Genomic DNA, 21,363 nt, shown 5'->3' with positions numbered 1-21,363 from the left:
GGATCGAGTCCCGCATTGGGCTCCCTGCTCAGCGGGGAGTCTGCTTCTCCCTCTGACCCTCCTCCCTCTCATGCTCTCTGTCTCTCATTCTCTGTCTCTCAAATAAATAAATAAATAAAAATCTTAAATATTAAATATTTTTTAGTTCTGTCAGCACCATAAACCTAGGACTCAGGAATTGTTGAAAAATGGATAGAAATGGTATGTAGTCTGATACCCTTTCTTATCTGAAACTTAGTAAATGATTGAATTACTAACCTACTCTCCTTCTGAAGCCCAGGAGATTGGTTAAAATCACTTCTGTTTCAAGTACAATAGAAAAAGCCTTAAGACTGGAGTCCTAATTTCAACATAGTTTATAACTGATTATTTTTTGGTTGTGGGAAATTACAAGCTGCAACTCAATAGGATTTTAATTCCCTGATGAGATCTGGTTTCACATATTTCAAAAGTAGATTATTTTCTACACTCTCCCTTTCTTGTTTGAAATGGAAGATCCAAAGATGCAACTAAAGGTTGGTTTCAGAGTGGAAAGAGCTAATTAGGATCAGAGATTATAAAAAGAAAAATACCCCTGAAATATCTATACAGAATTATTTCAGAGAAGAGTGGCAGGCACTTGTGGCTAATTTTACTTTCAGGTGGAGATGTGAGGATGCAGCGGGGGAGTCTTCTGGGGCTAGTTGAAGTGACTTCTGTATCATCCCCTTACATACACGCACACACATGCACACGCGCTTGCCTTCACTTCACTCCACCAATGGGAAATTTCTCTAGACTATTTTGTAACACTTCCAGGGAGGATTAAGCCCATTGGCTGTTCACAGCTAAATGTTGATTATTTTGGATCAGATCATTACCTTGCTGACAAAAATTTCCTGACTTGGAGTTCAGCCTTGGAAGAGACTGCTGGGAAGGAAAAGGAAGCTGGTGCTTAGCAGCAGCTGTGGTATCCTGGGGTTAGGTGGCTTCCTGCTGCCTCAAAGCTCTGCACTGGTCTTTGGAGAAGTACCTGAACTTCCACCCTGATCTCTCTCCAAAACGTCTTCCCTTGAGTCACCCAAGGGGGTGTTATGGCTATTTAGCTTCCCAACTCGTCATTATTAGGGGTTAGGGAAAGTCTTTTACTTCATACTTTCCATCCCATATTCTGACCCAGAGGGTGAAAGCTTTTTGCCATTAAATGGAGCACTAACTACTACATATACTAAAGGAAGGATGGGCATCATTTCTGTTACTGTTATGTTATTAATATCAGGTAAATAATATGTATTTTTTAGCTGATTGAATCAATATAATTAGTGCTCTTCTGAGAAAAATAGTTTTAGAAATGTGTGTAGTTTCCTCAATAGGTAAACAGCGTATGATCTACATTGTTTAGAATAGATATTTGCCATTGGAGAATTATTTGCAACATGTCTAAAATTCTACCTTCTGTTAATTAGCTGGAAAATATAATTTTTATTCTTTTTAAGAAAACATACATTATATACAGTAGAAATCAAGCTTGTAGTAATTTATCTACAATAATTGTGTTTCTCTATGCCCATATCATAGCATTCATACCCTACTAGCAGTACCTCCAAAAGCATTATGGTTCATAAAGTGCACCATTTGCTGTACGGCACTAAACTTTTAGACCAATGTAGTGTGACCCTGGTTTTCTAAGTTTGGGTTGACAGTTTTCAATCCACAATCAGTTCCCAAATTCATCAAACATCAGGGAGACCATATATCTGTGTCAGTGTGGTTTAGAATAATGAAGAAATTTGAGAAGAGTCTATTTATCGCCCCTATAAAAGTGTTGTTGTTCAAATATCTTTAAAGACATATCTACCCTTAGGGCGCCTGGGTGGCTCAGTTGGTTAAGCGTCCAACTCTTGATTTTGGCTCAGGTCATGATCTTGGGGTCGTGGGATCAAGCCCCATGTCAGGCTCAGCTCGGAGTCTGCTTAGGATTCTCTCTCTGCCCCTCCCCACTCCCCCTGCATACTCTCTCTCGCTCTCAAAAAAAAAGAGACATATTTACCCTTAATATAGCAGCTGAGATGAGAATGTTTTGTTTCTAGACCACTTTCCCTCTCTTCAGGATGAGTGGACTCTTAACTGTGATTTGGTAAGGGTGGACACATTGATACATTTTTCATATGCAATCTTCTCCACCTATTAATCACAGAAGCTAAAGGGTGGTAAGTGTGGGTGAAGGTTAAACTTTGATTTTACATCTTTTGATTTTATATCTTTGTAAAATGCAGAATTGGGGTAGCTGTTCTCTTCCTTTCTGGGTTTCTCAATCCAAGATTGCCTCTGTTTCCAAAATAATCTCAATTTTGGATCTGCAGATCCATCTATTTACACACCTAGTGTATTCATTTTGGCAGAATATTATTTTTAAAAATTTTGTCAAGTATACCCACATATGTAATGGGGCACAGCAAACATGTATCGAGTACTTTCTAGTACAGATGTTCTTGCTAGATGCTTTGTACTCATGAACCTATTTAAGTCTCATGATATCTCTAAACATCTAAGGAAACCAAGACTCAGAAATCAAACAGCTTGTTCAAGGTTCCATAGATAATTGAGTGGTAGGGCAGAGCCAGGATTTGAATCCATTAGTCTGTTTCCAAAATTAAGAACTTTCTATGATTCCCCCCGCCGCCTCTCATGTTAGAATCTATTATTTAGGATAAAAACCATTATGTGCATTTATAGAGGACCTAACTTTAGGTAAAAGGTAAACCTTATATAACAGAACCTGGAGCAAACTTTCCTTTAGAGCTCTTTTTAATCAGCGGAATAAACAGATTATTTAGAGAAAGTTAATTTTCTGTCACCAACAGATCCTGGTAGAAGAGAAATAATCACTTTTGGGAAAGTTTCTGCTTGAGGTAGGGAATGAACAAATGTCTCCACCATCATTTGGATTCCTGAGCTCACAGCGTGGGCAGTGGAAGAACTGTTACGAGTAGCAAAACACTATTCTTTTTCAAGATGTAGGGAGAGAGGTATTGTCTTCAAAAAGAAAAAAAAAAATATGTAGTCAGGAACTTAATTGCATTTAAAAATTAGCTACAAGTCACAACTGACAATTTTAATGGATCTGTCTGCTGGCATTGAGGTAAAAAAGAAATATATGTAAATAGACCATCTTACACTTTTAAAATTATTTCTGTAGTTTAGGGTTTTTGTAATATGATGGTGTTTGTAAAAAATTTCTGGGCATTTGATAGAACTATGGTTGATGAAACTCACTACAAAATCTTACCACTTACGTTTTATAAATCAATACACTTACCACTTACATTTATAAACCTTTTCATAGTAATCAAACTCTTAAACCAGCTTTTATAGGCTATCACCAAATTAAAGACTGTGAAATGATTTTAATGATGACTTAAGTGGTGGACCCAAGGGACAAGATGGCATTTCCTGGTTATAACAATCTCAACATAAACGTTTGTTTCCAATTCTTGTTTTTTCCAGCCTTGACACAGGCTGTGCTTCATGGACTGTCATCATGAGCCAAGCTCTTCCTTATTCATGGGAATAAATGCAAAGAAGTCTTCCATTTCACAGGATAGTAAAATTAAACACCTCTGATCTTTCACGGTGATTGGCAGGTACTTTCCATAGTGTTAATTGAGATTCACCGAATGACTGTCCTCTAAAGAGGACTCTGGTGAAGCAAGAACAACAATCTTTAGAGGGTGGGAAAGATCAGGCTGAGACAACCAGCACCAGTAGTGAGAACACCAGACCAAGAGCTGAACCACCTAGATTCACTCAGTTCTGACATTAGCTGTGCGATTCTGGGCAAAGGCTGTCCCTACTTTGACTCTTCTCATTTGTAAATTGAGGAGTGGCATTTGTGACCTCTAAGGACACCTCCTTCTGTGAAGAACTGTTGGCTATAGAAGAAAAAATCACAAAGACAGAAGCTGGACACAAGGGAAGATTAATCAGTGACAATTTGTGGCAGGTAAATGGGATCAGCAGGCCCAGGCAGGAGCTCCAGATGAACTGAGGGGGATGGAAACGGCAGAGGGTGCTCAGATAGGCAAGACTAATGATAGGACATTTTTTTGGCTATCCCCTTCTTCTCTCTTCTGCTCTCCAGGATGATATCATTGTTGAGAGCTCCCTAGGGCTCGTCTCATGTTCATAGGTACAGATCCCTCTGGGCCCTCCATGCAGCTGTGTTAGTGGCATTTTATAAAGCTATTGCTTACAGAAGCATTTTACTGGAAAGTTGAAACCTTTTTTTGACTCTCAGATCACTAAATATAGCTCAAGCATTGACCTGAGATAACTTATACATCAGTTTTGTTTTCAGGTTTTTGATACCAAAGTTCTGAGAGAAAGGAAGCCATTTGGGGGTTTGTGTGAGAAGAAGATAAATCTAGATTGGGTATATAATCTGTGTAAAGTTGATCTCTACCTACCGCATGGTCACCTCATGATAAAAAGTTTTGGGGCAATGTCTCCCATGATAATCCTATGATTCTGACAGTATCCCAGCATGACTCCAGTCTGCGGGATCCTTCCTGGCTGTCATAATGACCTTCCAGTCATTTTGTGGAGGTTTTTTATGCTAATAGTGTGGAGAAGAATCATAACAAAGTATAACAGAGAATAGAACAAAGCAACATTATCCAAAAATGGTTTCCTCATCTTCACCACGAAGGTCCTGGCCTGGAAGTTCTCTGAACTTTGGCATTGATTACTTCCCCTATGTTCTATGCCCCGACTCAATCCTCTTTATATTGTTTTTAACAACAGCTATGTAGGACACTGAATGGCCCCAGGTCATACATAAAATTCCCTCTTTTCTACCTTCCACCTTCAAATATCTTGTAATTTTTTGATAAACACAAAAACCTCATGCTTCAACCTTTCATTGTAAGATCCTTAGACACCCCCTTTTCACTTTCTTATTATTCATTAGAGAATGACTATCTTTTACGTATTCCCACCAGCCAGCCAAAAATACTTTGACAAGCTTTATCTGAGGTTTGTATTATGAAAATTACAGGTATTAGGGGGTTTTAAAAATAAATTTAGAGACAATGCTTTTTCAGACTACACATTCTCCTAATTCCAAAATACCCTTATGCAACAAACCTCTCTCCATTAAGAATCGTTTATCTACATGGAAGGATAAGTGGATGTTGAAGGACTTTCCTAAATTTCTTCTGCTTTAATTGATCTCATCGAAGAACCTGTCTTAATGGGGGGAAAATGATTCACAAAGAAGTATCTCTATAGCTAGTTAATCCACATGGTTTGTTTAAGTATTGAATTCCCATTGTGGAGAGATGCTTTGTGGAGTTTTAGTCTGGTGAAATGGAGTGAAGTTGTGGGGAGAACATTAGCCCTAGATGATCAGATATAAATAATAGAGATTCTAACCACACAAACACACACACACACACACACACACACATTAGCATAGTGTGGTATTAGGTTCGTTCAACAAAATAGGGACCTTTGCTCTGCACCTGCCTCTCAGGGTACTTAATGAATGAATGTGGATTCAGTTAGCAACCTACCACTACCTAGCTATGTGACTTTATTTTGGTCACCTTTTCTCCCTACTTCAGTTTTGTCTATTATTATTTGAGTGTAATTTGCATTGGTTTTTCAATGCCCACCTTAGGAGACACCACAATGTGCTGGTGGTTGGGCTCCAGATTTCTCACCTTTAGAGCATCTCTATTCTTATCTGCCTCATATGTTAGAATTTTCCATGAGAAAGTATTTGTAGAAAAAGTGTCACCATCTTAATGAATAGTAAAATGTGTGTGATGAGATTATCTCTAAAGGTCCATCTAGAACTCTGGTCACAGTAGTTCTAGAAAGCAGATGTTAGACCAATGCACTGAGGAGTGAAGGAAGAGCAGATAACACCTCAACACTTAATTATTCATTCAACAAATATTTATTGAGCACATAGGCTCATCAAACATTTACTGGACACTTCAAAGAAAGAGAACTGGTTTCCAATCTTGTGCAGTTTTAAGCCTAGTGAAATGATGGTGAATAAGGTGGAAGACATCAGCCCTAGATTCTCAGATATAAAAAAAAGTCCTATGAAAATTTCATAATTTAAAAGATGAAGAAAACAAGTATTGAAAACTGTTTTCCCATATCTCAGCCCACATTGGCGCAGTAAATTAGGGTTTCTCAACCTCAGTGCTGACATTTTGGACCAGACAATTCTGTGTTGTGGATGACTCCCCCATGCATTAGGATGCTTAGCAGCACCCCTGGGCTCTACTCATTATATGCCAGTAGCATCCTGCCCCTCTCGGTTTTGACAAACCAAAATGTCTTCAAACATTGCCAAACATCCCCTCGGGAGCAAAATTTTCATTAGTGGAGAACAACTGGAGTAAATAATTCTACCCTACCATTCAATTCCTGAGGATAGAGATAATTTCCGGTTCATTTCTATGACTAGCCAAAAGCAAGTAAATACCTAGGAAATGTTAACTGAATTAAATTTGTAAGAGCAACGTGTTGATGAGTCTTTCTATAATCCTTCATTAATCACTTTTATGTAACTATCAAAATACTTGCTCAAGCAGGTAATCAACCAACATTTTCTAAAGTTTCACGTCTTGCCAACAGGGGCTGTGCGTTATCTTTGAATTGTAGCTTCTCTTGTCAAGGCACTTACAGTGCATATAAGGAGGTATTAATTGCATAGGTGGATATATAGTAGCAGAAAAAGGAGTATAAAGAAAGGTCAAATGAAAGACCAGATAATAATTATCACAGGAGTTGGGCTTAAGAATCTTGGGCTGAGACATTTAAGGAACACTTTGAAGGATAAGAGGATTTATAAAACCATGGAGATGGCTGGGAAAGTGTAGAATGAGGGAGAGTCTTAGAAAGGGAGGCATAGAGGGGCGACATATAGGAATAAAGGATAAGAAATCCAGATAGTTCTGTTCTTTCACAGATTGAGGTCTGAAAAGTGCTGCTGGAACTGTAATTTGAACTGGAAACTATATCTGTTGCAAATTTGTATGGAAATGGAATCTTCTTGCTTAATTTTTGGGGGCAGCATAGGAAGTATATAAAGCAGTTTGACAGTGTTTGAAATTCAAACATTGTCATTGAAATGACTTTACTGCTGAATAAGTCTCACACTGTTTTGCCTTGTTTTTGGTTCAGTTCATTAAGAAACATCAGTTTGTAGCAACAGCTGTTTTCCAAAGCCACACAAGGTTAAACAATAGCCATCCTGAGCAGTTCTTCTCATTCAGAAAAATTTCAATCTCTGCCCTGTGTGTGAAAAGTCATAAAAAAATTTAACAGTGCTAAGTTACTGACTTTCTGTGTGGTTGGGCAATTCGGGATATTCAACTTCTATTTCTGAACAAAAATTCTCAGAATTGCCAATGGGTAAGTCTATAAGAGTACCCGAAGTTCACTGTTGATGCCATTGTGTTTATAACACATGATCAGTTCAAATATTGTCTTCAAAGTACCTGCAGATCAGTAGTCCAATGAATAATAGGTTTTAACAGTCCAGTTTCACAAGTTTTGTACATCTACCCATCTAAGCTTTGGTTCTGCTCCATACATATTTTCACCACCATCAGCTGTCACACATCTTGGCAGATTCCACTTCAGATTGTACAGAATTAGTTTTTTGTTTTGTTTTGCTTTTTAACTTTGAAAATGTTTTCACTTGTAGTTTTTCCATACAGACTAAAAGAGGCTAATTCTTTGGTCATGTCAGACTCTGCACTGACTCCTCAAATAAACAACTGAGCAATATTACTAACACTTATGAACTCCTCCAGAGCCAAGGAAACCCACTCAAACTAATTTGTCTTGTTTTTAAATTGGCCATAGATTTTGCTCTCAAAGTCATTTGCCCTCTGTTCAGATTATCCCCTCCCATGTTTTCTTTTCTGTGTGTGTTTTTCCACTTTCTCTAGCATTGAAATTCCACATTAGGAAACACTTTGGTATTGACCATTCTGGGAAATATTTGCTAGTTCCCTGGAGTTTCACTTCAGCTTACAATCTAAGCTTTTTTTTTTAAAAAAAAAAAGCTTTCTTAAGATACAGTTTAAATATTTGTTTTTGTTTTGATTTTTTTCTTCTGGGGCTTTATTAATACCCATATTCTATTTCCTTTGCTAGTCTTCCATATCTGTCATTGTCTTAAAACCTTATTTCTTGTTCTTATTTTCTGTTTTATTTTTTACTTTTATCTCTTACAATTTTCATTTTCTTTGCTATGCTTTCTTTGTGTTTATTCTTATCTTCCTTCTAATTTACTATTTTCTCTTTTTTTGGGAAACAATGTCAAACTTACAGAAAATTTGAAAGTACAATACAAAGATATTTTGTTTCCTGAACCTTTTGAAATTAAGTTGTAGATGTGATGCCCCATCAACACCAAATACTTATGTGGATTTCCTACCAACAAGGACATTTTCCTGCATAACCACAACACAACTGTCTGATTAAAGATTGACTCTAATATGTTATGACCATCTAATCCTCAGACTTCATTCAAGTTTGATAAATATCCCCAATACTGTCCTTTGTAGCAAAAGGATCTCGTCCAGATTCTTACACTGTATTTAATTGTGACATTTCTTTAGTTTCCTGCTACCCAGAACCATTTCTGTCTTTCCTTAGCTTTAGGGCCTTCACACTTTTGAAGACTATTAGCTAGTGAATTTGTAGAATGCCCCTCAATTTTGACTTGTTAGTCAAAATTTCCCTGCATGTTTAGAATTAATTTTTGCATCATTGGCAGTAAAAGCACATGATCTAAGTAAGATCTATGTTGAGTTCTTATGCAATCTATTCTGTGGTACCTTATTTAGATTTTCCTATTACTGGTAATGTTAACTTGGCTACTTGATTAAAGTATTATCTGCCAAGTTTCTCCATCATAAAGGCAACCTCTTTCTTAAAGTATTCTGTAAGGCGGTACTTTCAAACTATGTAAATATCCTATTCCTCATCATATTACTACTTAAATCATTTATTTACATTAAGATGGGCTTTGGGGTTTTTTTACTTAATGGCCTATAATCCATTATTATCGTTCTTTATTTTGATGTTTAAACAATCTCAGATTTGGCAAGTGAGAGTCACTTACTGATGGCTTCTGTGTTCTCTTGACCCGATCCCATCACTCTTTGAGCACTTCTTTATTTTTCATGTACAATACCATGTTCCAGGCTAATCTTGTACTTCCCCTGCCCCAGGCCTGCAGTCATTCATTTTCTCAAAGAACTCTGGTTCATTTTAGTAGAAAATGGTAATTAGAAGCCAAGATTTGGGTGCTGGGCTGCTAACTGATACTTCTCCCAGGCCCTCTCAGTGTAGAGAACTAGGGTACACACACACACACATACTTATTTTTATTTCTCTATCTATATTTTGAAAACTGTTAGGCCATCCCAACATTTCCAATTCCAATCCACCTCCATAGAGTTCATTTCTGTTTTCTCCCTTTTCACCTTTTCATACTGTATCTTTATTCTCTGAGAAAACTGGCCTGAATATATTTATGTGAGCAATGTTTCTGTATATAACCAATCTCCTATTCTTTCTGCCACTTCGTAGCCACTTCCACTCCCCAAAGTGGATGCCCTCCTCATCTCACTTGAGCTCTGACCTGCCCCCTTGGCTGCTGACCTCCCCAGTAAGACACTCTCCTTACCTGGTAGTGCACCTTCTTCAGGCTAACAACACACACACACCCCGCACACAGACACACATACTATGGATGCCTACCATGCTTGGCCTTGTCTAGTAGCTTTGGACTGAATTGTTTGAAGAGAGAGAATTTTTTTTCTTTCTTAATTATTTCAATGATCTCTTGCTTCTCATTTCATGTCCTCCATATGATTTCCAACTATTTAACTTCTGAGATTTTCTATATCTGATATGTGCTGTTCTTTCAAAAATGCAGTAATTTTATTAATGTCTTGTAGTTCATTTTGGATTCTTAGTTTTTATCTAATTTGTGGGCATATTTTTCTGTATTTCCATAGTCAGAATATTATAAGGTTTATTTTTATATTTTTTCATATAATTTGTGTTTTATGGGGTTAAGTTGTATTCCTTTTTTCCTTTCATGTTTAGATAAGGGGAGTTTTCTTCTGGGCTATTAGAAGGAATTACCTATTGGGTGGGAGGGCTGGAGTAGGGTAGCTTTCATAGCTTCAGAACTCAGTGACTCCTTTCTCTGTTACTGCCATGAAAAGCTTACTATATGGCCTCTCTGTGTAGCCTAGTTGAATTCAGTAATATTGGATTCAAGGGCTAAGTTTGACTCAGTAACATTTTCCTGCTTCTAGCCCCGTGGACTCCAGTCTCGTTTGCTTCCATGTTGGAATTCTGCTCTATAGACTGTGCTTTGCTGTTACAGAACTTCCTGGGATATGCTTCCTTAGAGCCTTTCCTCTTTTTTATCTTCACTGTCCTGCTCTGTGCAACTTGGTTTTTGTTTCCAGTACTTTTCCCTCAAGATGGAGTTTATCCTTGGGGCACCTGGGTGGTGCAGTCAGTTAAGTATCCAACTCTTGGTTTCAGCTTAAGTCATGATCTCAGGGTCATGAGATTGAGTCCCACGTCAGGCTGAAATTTTCTCTCTCTCCTTCCTTCTGCTCCTCCCTGCCTCTCTGTCTTTCTCTCCCTCTCTCCTTCTCTCTCTCTCTCAAATAATTAAATAAATCTTTAAAAAAAGATGAAATTTATCCTTTTGGAAATGGATGCTTGATAGTTATTTCTGAGATTTTCAAGGTCCCAGATGTCCTTAGCATTTTTTGAACCATATGACCTTTTTTTTTTTTTTTTTTTTGGACTTACCAAAAGTCTGACCTTGTGAGAGTCTTTCCCTGTTGGTATTTCTCAGAACGATCCATATTGGTTTCTCATCAGGATGGTATGTTCTCTTCTTGTGGATAGAATTTGGTAATTTTTTAGTTTTGATAGCTTTTAAGATACAGTGGTGGATTTCCACCACACAGTATTTATTTCATGCAGGTCCTGCTGCTATTGATGGTTTGGTCACAAATGACTTTTAGGGAGATCTTGTTGAAGATGTTTTCTTTTACCCTCCCTGTATTAGTGGATGTGTTTCCTTTTCAGGAACTGTTGGTGAAATTGAAAACCACATGATTCAGTGCCAACCCACTACCGGTGTCCTGGTTTTTGAATGAACTTAATTCTTCCTCTGGCCAGTTATTTGCAATAGAATAAAACAGCAGGGCCAGGAATTCTCTCAATTCCCTCAGGTTTGGAATGAAGCCCCACAGTGAAACATGGTTTGTGTTTTTAAGGGGTTAAGCCCTGTTCTTCACTTGGCTGAGAAAGAGTAGCACCTGCAGAGTTCCTCCTGCACCAGGGAGTCTCTCCTAGTCTGTCACATGGTAGCAGAGCTGGTGTTGAAAGCTTCTTTTGTTTCTTTCCTCGTTGGTCCTTACTTCCTTCACCTCTTTGTGGTTTTAAGAGGGATTCTTTTTATTTATTTATTTATTTATTTATTTATTTATTTATTATTTATTTAACAGAGATAGAGAGAGAGCACAAGTCGGAAGAGCGGCAGACAGAGGGAGAGGGAGAAGCAGGCTCTCCGCTGAGCAGGGAGCCCGATGCGGGGCTCGATCCCAGGACCCTGGGACCATGACCTGAGCCGGAGGCAGTCGCTTAACTGACTGAGCCACCCAGGCACCCCTTAAGAGGGATTCAATGACGTTCCAGCTGCCGCTTCCTCATCTCCAAACAAAAGGTCATTGATTCTGCCCCCTTTCATGTCCCCTCCTATTTTAGAGACAACCAGGTCAGCCACTTCCACTGGAGCTCCGCAGTGAGCATGCTCCCTGCACATCCTCCCTTCCCCAGTTCACTCCTCTCACTCTTGACAGCTTGCTCTTCTTTGAATATATTTGACTTGGGGCATTGGTGTTTCCTAGTTTTGTCTCAGAAAGGATTTTTGTTTTTTCTCCCTTCAATTGTTGCTTTAGACTGATGGCTAAAAAAGTGAACAGAGATGTCTTTACTTCACTACTTACAAGTTTTCAGCTGTTGTTTATGTGTTTATGCACAGAAGTATTGAGGCTTTTTACCTAAAACCAACCAATCTTTTCATTTATGATTACTGATTTTAAAATTATTCTAAGAGAGGACTTTGATTATAAGAATATTCATGTATATTTCCTTTTCAGGTTTTATTTTGTACATTTTAAAAATATTTAATTCCCTAATCCTACTGGAATTTATTATTACATAAGGTTTAAATTATATGTTTAATTTATGTACTGTTATGAATGGTTGGTCTGTCTTCTCCCTACCATTTGTTTGTATCTGTCTTTTCCTCACTGTTATGTAATGTCATAAAATGTATTAAATTCTTTTTTTTAAGGTTTTATTTACTCATCAGAGAGAGAGAGACAGAGAGAGCACAAGCAGGGAGAGAGGCAGAGGGAGAGGGAGAAGCAGACTCCCCGCCCAGCTGGGAGCCTGACATGGGGCTCGATCCCAGGACCCTGGGATCGTGACCTGAGCCAAAGGCAGATGCTTAACCATCTGAGCCACCCAGGCACCCCAAAATGTATTAAATTCTAATGTGGACTTTCTGGAACTCAATGTACTATTTTATTCCAATCGTCTGTCATTCCGTTTCTGTTTCAGATCCACAGTGTCTTAATGATTTTATCTTGAATATGTGTTTTATTATATGAAAGAATAAGTTTATCTCACTCTCTTTATTTTTCCAAAATTTGTCTTAGCCACTCCAGCTATTTTTGAGGGATTTTGTTAAATTGATAAATTGTTATTTTACACCCTTCCAGAAACATGGAATTCATTTCTATTATGTCAGTATATCAGCAAAATATTCTGATTTTTTCCCACTGTTCCTATTACTGCAATGTAATTTCCACTCTTGTTCCATTATATAGTTTCTTAATAGTTACTATAGCTATAGAGAAAAATTTAATATCAAGATAAGACTGGCCTTGTGAAATTAATGGTAAAGACTGCCATTAAAAATTCATTTAAAGAGTTTAAATATTAAGAATTTTCTATTCCTTGAATATTTGAGGAAATTCCATTAAAACCTAACTAAGACTAATGCCATGGTTTGGGAGGGCTACATTTGCATTTTTTAAAGTTTTTAATAGATTTTATACGGCATAAGAGAGACAAAACCATCCACTTAATTCAGTCATTTTATAAACATCATATGCCAGGCACTGCACAGTGTTGGGGATACTGACATAAAACATGTTCTTTGCTTCTTAGTGTCTCTAGAATTTATTTTAACTGAATAAACTGGCAAATATGCTAATATTAAATAACAAACTAGCAAAATAATCTGAGGTTCAGTACTTTTGACAAGTCCTTCTTTTGATGTTATCACTACCTAAACTAATTCTGGAAGGTTGACTGCTGTAATCTTAAAATAAGTCATCGATTAGCTTACTATTTGAGTCCCCATTGTAATTTCTGGAGCAGCATTGGTCAGTCTAATCTCTGTCCCAAACCAGCTTACCCAAGGGATATTATGCAATACCATTAATGCCAGTGATTCATTGGGTTAGTGTTTGAATTGCTTTAAGAAACACCATGTTGATTGCCCACCACCCACTACACACATATTAAATCCCCTTTTCAGAGCTTATAAAACTCACAGAATCCTTCACATATGTTTATCCTTTTGTTATGTATAAGATAAATTCACAATTATTTTGTTTGTTCGTTTGCTTGTTTCTTAGAACATCCTATTGGATAGTTAGGGAAAAGATTACTTCTTTCATTTTACAATTCACAAAACTATGGCTTGAACAGGATGACTTTTTCTAGGCCACACAGCCAGAGTGGTAGCTAAAAGGCATGTGGGGGGAGGTCATTGAGGGGATGTGACCTGCGGTTGACCTGTGAGTGGGCCCCCTGCCCTGTCCTTGGAATGTACATTCTGCCCCCCATTCCCACAGTGGGGCTGTTTGAAGGACACAGCCTTGAGAGAGTGAGGTGTTGCTGAGACCTTCAGGACCACTTCTATGATTAAATCCGGGTATGTATGGTCTCTAGTAAATGTCTGAGATTCTGGTAGCCCTGTGGAGATCTGCTGGTCTTGTGGAGCCCAAGACACAGTCCTCCTATCTGTTTCTTGCTGCCTGCAGATCAGAGTGGTCTGCTCTTCCTCCCCCTCCCCCCACTCGTCGCCCTCCGCGTCCTGGCCATTTTGCAAACCAGCAGTCAGGGATCCAGGCTCCTCACTGCACATGTCTGTGAAGAAAGTAGTTTTTAATTTACTTAGTTTCCACTACATGGAGTGATGATCTGACTGTACGGGTATAAATTCTACTGTGACTACAGTAGATAATTCCTTTTGAATTATCTTGTAACTGAGAAATTTCTTCCTCAATGTATGGCAGTGGCATCTAGCCTTCCTTTTAGAAGATGAACTGGAAAGGGGCGCCTGGGTGGCTCAGTTGGTTAAGCCTCAGACTCTTGGTTTTGGCTCATTTCATGATCTCCCAGTCATGGGATCAAGCCCCGCCCTTGGGCTCCCACTGGGTGCTGAGTCTGCTTCAGATTTTTTCTCCCTCTCTCCCTCCTCCTCTACCCCTCCCCCCATCAAATAAATAAATAAATAAATAAATAATAAATAAAATCTTTAAAAGATGAACTGGAAAGAGCCATTGTGCCAGCTTTCTAATTCAACATTTGGGTCCTAATAGAAATTATAGGAGTTGCTTCTTCATGAAGACATCTTGCTAACTTTCTAGCCTTGTCCAATTTTATCCCAATTTATTATTTGTATTTTTCCCCCCTCAGGAAAAGAAAAGTAGTCGGTGTAATGAGAATAATAGGGAGATATAATTTTATATTATTGAGATTATAAGTATTATTGATATATAACTTCTGCTGCATTTTGTATTTTATAAGGAAAGGAGACTTTGAAATTATTTCATACATTTGGGAATATAGTCTTTAAGTGAGTTCAGTTAATTCTTTCAAGAATAGCATGTAATTATGGACAGAAATAGAGTTCATTTTCATACTGTCTTTATTGTGAAATGTAATATCATTCAGAAAAATGCATAAAATGTGAATATAAATATACAACTTAACTTTGACAAATTTTTATAAGAATAAACACCATCGGGGAGCCTGAGTGGCTCAGTCGGTTAAGTGTCTGCTTTCGGCTTAGGTCATGATCCCAGACTCCTGGGATCCAGGCTTAGGTCATGGTCCCAGGATCCTGGGATCCAGTCCCCAAGTCCGACTCTCTGCTCATTGGGGAGCCTGGTTTTCCCTCTCCCTCTGCCTGCTGCTCTGCCTACTTGTGCGAGCGCGTGCATGCGCATGCGCTCTCTCTCTCTGTCAAATAGATACATAAAATCTTTAAAAAAAAAAATAAACACCATTTACCACCCAGATCAGGAAATAGAACATTGCTAACACTCTCAAAACCTATCTGTGCTTCTTTCCAATTACAACGCCCTTTTGCTCTAACAAATGTAACTTTGCTAAATTTTATAAGTTCTTCTTTGCTTGCTTTATAGCTTCTCTGTGTGCTGCAGCACCTTTAAATGATATAGTTTAGTTTGACTGTGTTTTTGAATTTTATATAAATGAATCATTCTTTTGTGTCTTATTTCTTTCACTCAACTTTATGTTTGTGAGATTCATCCATGTTGCTTCAGGAAACTAGTTTGCTAATTTCCAATGCTATCTGATATTCCATTACACAAATACACTTCTATTTATATAACTATTTACTGCTGATGGATATTTGACTTATTTAAAGTTTTTAGTTATTGTGAATAACACTGGTATGAACATTCTTATCCATGCCTCCTGCTACTTATAGGCATATATTTTTGGACATAAATCCAGCAGTAGAATTGTTAGTTATAAATGTTTCAAATATCCTCCCCTTTCTGTGATTTGCCTTTTCATTCTCTTAATGATATTGTTTGATAAGCAGAAATTCTTAATTTTATCTTAATATAAAATTTATGAATATTTTCATCCTGTTCAGCAATTTCTTCCTGACCTGATGGTTGAAGCCATGTTCCCATTTATCTTCTAAAAGGTTTATAGTTTTTCTTTTAAAGTTTATGTCTACAATCCATCTGGAAATATTAGGGTTGTTTCCAAATTTTGCCTGTTTTTGACAGTTTGAGTGGTTAGTAATAAAGTTTCTATATGCATTTTGTACCTTTTTATTGGACACATGCATTTGTTCCTTCTGGGTGTATATCTATGAAAAGAATTTCTGATTCAGATGAGAGTAGATAATTCCAGTTATCTAAAGTGTTGTGCCAATTTATACATCCATCAGCAATGGATGAGATTTCCAGTTTTTCCCCATCCATGCCAGCACCTAATATTGCTAGCCTTTTTATTTGTTATCATTTTTGTGGGTATATATTGTGATTCACTGCCATTTTAAATCTGCATTTTCCAATACTTAATGACATTGAATAATTTTCCCCATGTTTATTGGATATTTGTATATCTTCTTTGGTAAACTGCCTGTTCAAGTTATGCCCATTTTTGAAATTAGTTTGTTTTTTCACTATTATCATGTAGGTGTTCTCTATATATCCCACAAACAAGTCATTTATTATATAAATGTCAACATCCTGCTCAGATTATACCTTGTCTTTTGACTCTCCTAATACTGTCTTTGATGAACAGAAGCTTACTTGTAACAAAATCTAATTTCTCAAGTTCTTTTCTTTTATAACTATTGTTACTTGTGTGCTGTCAAAAAATCTTCACCTACCCAAAAATGTCATGAAGATAGTCTCTTTTGCTTCTTCTAGATGCTTTATTGTTTTACCTTTTACCATTTAGGTTTTTAATCTATCTCAAATTAAATTTGTGTGTGAAGTAGGAGGTTAAAGTTTATTTTTTTCCTTATGACTACCCAATTGGCCTGGTGTCATTTATTAAAAGATCATCCTATGTCCTTTGAATTGCAAGGGTACCTTTGTTGAAAAGCAAGTGACTACACACATACACACACACACACACACACCCACACTTCTAGTACTTAATTCTGTTATATGGTTGATTTCTCTATCCTTATGCCCAATGGCACACTGTGTTAATTACTGTGGCTTTAAAGTAAATCCTGAGATCTGGAAGTGTAAGGCCTTTAAATTTGTTCTTCTTCTTGAAAACCTATTCTAGGTTTTATGTATTTCCATTTGAATTTTAGAATCAGTTCTTACCAATTTTCACACACACACACACACACACACACACACACACACACAGCTTTCTGGGATTGATTGGATGATGTTGGATTTGGAGAAAAGAACATTTAATAATTTGGGAAGAAGATGTAATAAAAAAATATTGCATCTTCCAATCTATAAATATAGTATAGCTCTGTGCTTAAAAGATCTTAATTTCTCTCAGGTATATTCTAAAATTTTAAGTTAAAGATCTGGCACATATTTTATTAGATTTATTCTTAGGTATTAGACATTTTTGATGCTCTTATAAATGTTATTTTTTTAATTTAATTGTCCAGTAATTATTTTCTTATTATGTTTTCAGTGAAAACTATTTCTGTGGGCACCTTGTAATATGGTGCTAACTTCAAAAGATTCTGTCTTCTCTAATCTTTCCCAGTCTCAGTGAACTTTTGTTTCACAATCTTCTTCTTTCTTTGTTTACTTCTATTCTGGGTTTTTACATTTCTGAATTGAAATGCTCTTTCATATCTGCAAATTCTTGTTTAATTGTTTTGAATTCATACTGGAGCATTTGGGTACAGTTTACCTTACTTGGTGACTATTGTTTTGGTGGACAATGTTCATTAGCTGAATATTTTCATTCATACTTTCTGTTTTATTCTTATGATAGTTTTGTATTAATGAGGCCTGCCAAGTTCTGTTCATTTATTTTTAAATTTTATTTTATTATGTTATGTTAATCACCATACAGTACATCATTAGTTTTTTTTTTTTTGACTGATTGATTGCTTTTTTATTTAAATTCCATTGGCCAGCACATAGTGCGTCATTAGTTTCAGATGTACTGTTCAACAATTCACTAGTTGCGTATAACACCAGTGTTCATCACATCACATGCCCTCCGTAATGCCCATCACCCAGTTTTAATATAAAAACCTTTATAAATGTAAATATCACATAGATGGGTCTAAGACAAAAAGCTCATGACTTCAGGAAATGCTAAAATAGCATTTATTTACTCTCGATTAAAAGAAATCTAGAACATGAGAAATAAGTGATCATAGTGAGTTGTAGCCAGCAACAGAAGTGAAGTGTTCATTTCTGGGCCAGGCTTTGAAGACACAGGCGCACTTCCATGCTCCACATTCCATTTGCTGCTGGCTGCATTCGAATGAAAAGGAGGGTCCAGAGGATGGTAGAGACACAAGATGGAAGGATCCTGGGTCCCTGAATTGCCTCGTGGAGCAGGTGTGAACAAATGGCACTTGCTTTGATCAGTGTTATAAACAAAAATCAACCTGTGTTGAGTTTGAGTCATTATGCATTCAGGTCAATATATTACCGTAGTTAGCCTATTTCTGTGCTGTATCCCATGTCATTTCTTCAGGCCTCTGTTCCAGGACACTTATTCTCTTCATATGCTACTACAATTAGATTCTGATTGTATCTAATAGGCTCCCTAACCCCTCAAAAATTTTAGTGTGAATTATTACGCATTCTTCCATTTATGGAATTTTTGTCTTTTCAAATATGCTTGGTCATTCCTTATCATCTCATGTTCCTTGATTTTTGCTTTCAAGCTTCCATCGATTTCTTTAAGGATAGCCAACATAGTTGAAAAAAGTGTTCTGTATCAGGTTCAGATCACACAGGTAACTTGTAGTCAGACTTAAAACACAACTGAAATCTGATTTCTGGTAACAACTTATTTTTAAGAAATTTTTTATTTTATTTTATTTAAGTTCATTTAAAGTTTCTGGTAACAACTTCTTTTTTTTTAATTTTTTTTATTCTTATGTTAATCCCCATACATTACATCATTAGTTTTTGATATAGTGTTCCATGATTCATTGTTTGCAAGTTCTGTTCATTTTTAAACGTCTTAGATTTTCCTCACCCAGACATGACAAGGTCTTCTATGAAAGAAGTGTGTGAGGGAGGTAGGGTCTTACTTTGTTCCTTATTGTATGCTTCTTTCAGTTATACTCCCTTCTGTCAGTTCAGCAACTAGTAGTTTTATTAAGAGATGGTGTCCTTTGGGGACAAGAGTTGGGTTATTATAACGAAATATTCAAGATAGCATCATTTTAGTAGAAAGAAACCATGATCTTGAATTTGACCAATGATTTCAGAATATATTTTTTTCTGTATGTATATTTTCTTCAGTGACTACCACCTACACTAATTCAAAACTTAGGTAACTTCAAATTTAGGAGAAAAAAAATTTCTCAGGTCAGGAACTTTAAACATTATAAAAATCTCTTCAACTTATTTCTCTGCAGGCTTTATGTGAGTCTCTGGTGACTTATAACTGTCTCCACTTTATACCCAGTTCCTTGGTTTCTGTTCTTTCTATGACAGCTATTGGAATGCATCTATTTAAAGCCCCCTGGCCCCATAACAGTAATATAGGAAGTATTTTGCATTTCTGTACAGTGGTTACTTTCATTAGAGACGTTCAGAGTATTTTATAGGCATTGTTTGGTGGAGAATGTTATTAGAAAGGATCCCCAACAATTAAGATTCTATACAACTTCATTATTTATTTTTTATTTTTTATTTTTTGGCCAACAGGAATAGAAGAAACTAAAGTCCTAGGAAGGCTGAAAGACTCACCTACTGTTTTTTTTTTTTTTTAAAGATTTTATTTATTTGAGAGAGAGAGAATGAGAGAGAACACATGAGAGGGGATAGGGTCAGAGGGCAAAGCAGACTCCCTGCCAAGCAGGGAGCCCGATGCGGGACTCGATCCAGGGACTCCAGGATCATGACCTGAGCCGAAGGCAGTCGCTTAACCAACTGAGCCACCCAGGCGCCCCTCACCTACTGTTTTATCATTTACTTCTGGGCTGCAGCATTTTGGAAAAATTGTTTGAAAATGTTGAAAATTAACTGGAAACATAATGTCCAGATAGTGAGGAAGTCCAGTTGACACCAAATTATTGCAACACTGTCTATGGAATCTGAGCTACTTAGAGATCGGCTCCATTATGGAAGACAGTTTCAACCCTGAGGCTTAGCTTACTATTATGTCAATGGCTTGCAGTTGTTCACAGCAACAGGTATTCTGTTCTCATAGCTCCATCAATTGCTCAGATGCTTCCGTTGATGAAGTTCATTACATCACCGAAGCAAAGCCTTGTTGGCCAGGGTCCCCTAGGGGGCAGCAGAGTAGCAGCCACCATCCACTTGGCAGTTACTGAAAGAGTCTGAAGGAGTCCTGGGATTGTGGGGAAGACTGCCTGAGAAGAAGACCAGAAGAAAAGGGTAGAAAAGTGTCAGCATGTCAGGATTGAGGAAATATATACTGGTATGCTCTGGAGGCAAAAATGTAATTCAGCTTGAAATGAGAGCTGGTTTTGTGGCAATTAAATAAATAGAGAAGGTAATGTTTACCTTTTTGTCTAGTGTTGCCTCAGTACTTGAGCTGGGACAGGCCCTTGAGACATGTATTAAGGATTTTTCTGGTAAATATGGTATCGAGACATATAAACAAGTATTAAGTATGATGTGTTAGGTGCCTTGAGGAAATGCACAAAGTGCAGTAGGAATTCAAGAACAGTGACTATAGGGTAGGTAGGTAGTGGTGAGGAGGGTTACGTGTGGGTGACACTGAGACCAGGCCTTAGAGAAAGAAGTAGTAAGAGAAAGAACAGAGAGAGGTTAAAGGACATAATGCACATCTGGGCAATGGGGAGCTGTTTGGGTGAACTGTAATATTATGTCCACATGAGGAAGTAGGGAAGACAAGGCAGTTAAATTTGCCCTCTGCGCACTTCTTCTCTAAAGCGTAATATCTCTATTAATATACTCTGAAGATAAGAACCATGAATCCCCTTTTTCAATATTAGTGGTTTTCATGGCTCTTTAGGGTTTTTATTTTATTTTATTATGTTATGTTAATCACCATACATTACATCATTAGTTTTTAATGTAGTGTTCCATGATTCATTGTTTGCGTATAACACCCAGTGCTCCATTCAGTACGTGCCCTCTTTAATACCCATCACCAGGCTAACCCATTCCCCCCTCCCCCTCCCCTCTAGAACCCTCAGTTTGTTTCTCAGAGTCCATAGACTCTCATGATTCATCTCCCCCTCCGATTTCCCCCCCTTCATTTTCCCTTCCTGCTATCTTCTTCTTTTTTTTTTTT

The sequence above is a fragment of the Leptonychotes weddellii genome, chromosome 1 (assembly GCF_054177405.1).
Source record: "Leptonychotes weddellii isolate Sample4059 chromosome 1, ASM5417740v2, whole genome shotgun sequence".
NCBI classification, from domain to species: domain Eukaryota; kingdom Metazoa; phylum Chordata; class Mammalia; order Carnivora; family Phocidae; genus Leptonychotes; species Leptonychotes weddellii.
This window is presented reverse-complemented; position numbering follows the sequence as displayed.